The sequence below is a fragment of the Pundamilia nyererei genome, unplaced genomic scaffold (genome assembly GCF_000239375.1).
Source record: "Pundamilia nyererei isolate P.nyererei 1_Seehausen unplaced genomic scaffold, PunNye1.0 scaffold00576, whole genome shotgun sequence".
Classification (NCBI taxonomy): Eukaryota; Metazoa; Chordata; class Actinopteri; order Cichliformes; family Cichlidae; genus Pundamilia; species Pundamilia nyererei.
Genome location: NW_005187977.1, coordinates 78505 through 79915, shown reverse-complemented (window position 1 = coordinate 79915; position 1411 = coordinate 78505). Strand labels below are relative to the sequence as shown.

Below are 1411 nucleotides of genomic sequence, written 5' to 3'. Positions count from 1 at the left end.
TAGTATAGCTTTTATTTTGGAAAGAGCCATTTCTCTGTAATAAACTCTCTTTTCCAAAGATGAGTGATTTCTCCATCAGATAGATTTATTATTTTATCCCTTTGTTGTTTCAGCAACATTAAATTTAAAAACTGAACGTTTGAGTTAAAATATATATTTATAATTTTAATAAATAGCAAATTAAAAAAGCATGAACATTTTTTTGTATCGAAAAAATATCGAACCGTGAATTTTGTGTATCGTTGCACCCCTACTAGCTACAGGAGTGTTCACTTGAAAGGGGCGGTGTTTGTAGCATCTGACCAATCACAAACATCGAACATGTTTACACAGCAGCGCATAAAACACAATATAAACTGCAGTAAATCAGGTGTGTGTGTGTGTGTGTGTGTGGAGGTGCTGCCACTTGGCGTTGACTCTCTCTGCTGTAGAGTGTCACTTTCTGTTCCAACACACAGTGGTGTTTTTGTGTCACCAATTTAATTAAAAACTTATAGATAACTCCTTATTTCACAGTGTAATCTTCACGTCCTTGATCTGAAGCACACTCTTTGTTGATTAACTCGCTAAATGCATCCACAGCATTCCCTCACTGTGTCTGCAGGGTTTTGCTAGCTTAGCTCAGTGGTTCCCAAACTTTTTTTGCTAGGCCTCCCTTTGTTTTACAAGAAAAATGTTCGCGCCCCCTCTTTGCTTCAATGCTTTGTTTTAATGTATGCCTCTGTAGTGCTCACCCACATTTGTGTCTAAAAACAAACAACGTATTTAGGAGCACGTGTGAGAATAAAAACTAAGACAGCATTAAGCCTACACAGCCTCCAATTTTAAACAAGAACACTGATAATACAGCAGTAGTGAAGATGACGCTGTCATAGTTTAACATGGAGCCGTGGCCCATCTGCAAAAAGCAAAGAGTGAGCTCAGGTGGAGTGAAAGTTTTGTTTCCTAGCGTCCAAAACAGCAGCTGTTCCTGTAATCACCATTAAAACCTTTACTGGGAAAAAGCTGACAGAAGTCCTTCATCAGCACCTGATCAACAAACTTCAAACATGAAAAAGAAAAATCTCTGTAGCTGCTCCATCCACCACCATTTGCTTTGTTTAAATCGAATAGCACCAAATCACAACAGTTGTCTCAAGGCGCTCAAAGCAGTCTTAGGATGGTCTATAAGACACATTGATGGTTTGGAGAAAGTACTGAAGTTAAATTGGAAAGATCAATTGGCAAAGAAGAGTCTAAATAAAAATGGAGAGTCCTCTTCACACACTGAGGTTAATTATGGAGTTCCACAGGGTTCAGTGCTAGGACCAATTCTGTTTACATTATACATGCTTCCTTTAGGCAGTATCATTAGAAGACATAGCATACATTTACACTGCTATGCTGATGACACCCAGCTCTATCTGTGTGT

General features: G+C 38.5%; 1 protein-coding gene across 2 annotated transcripts in view; it reads right to left on the bottom strand.

Annotated features, from left to right (window-relative positions):
• The window catches only part of LOC102210027 (formin-binding protein 1-like), a 38460-nt gene that overhangs the window by 29213 nt on the left and 7836 nt on the right, over positions 1 to 1411 (bottom strand). The gene's annotated exons all lie outside the window — the stretch shown is intronic.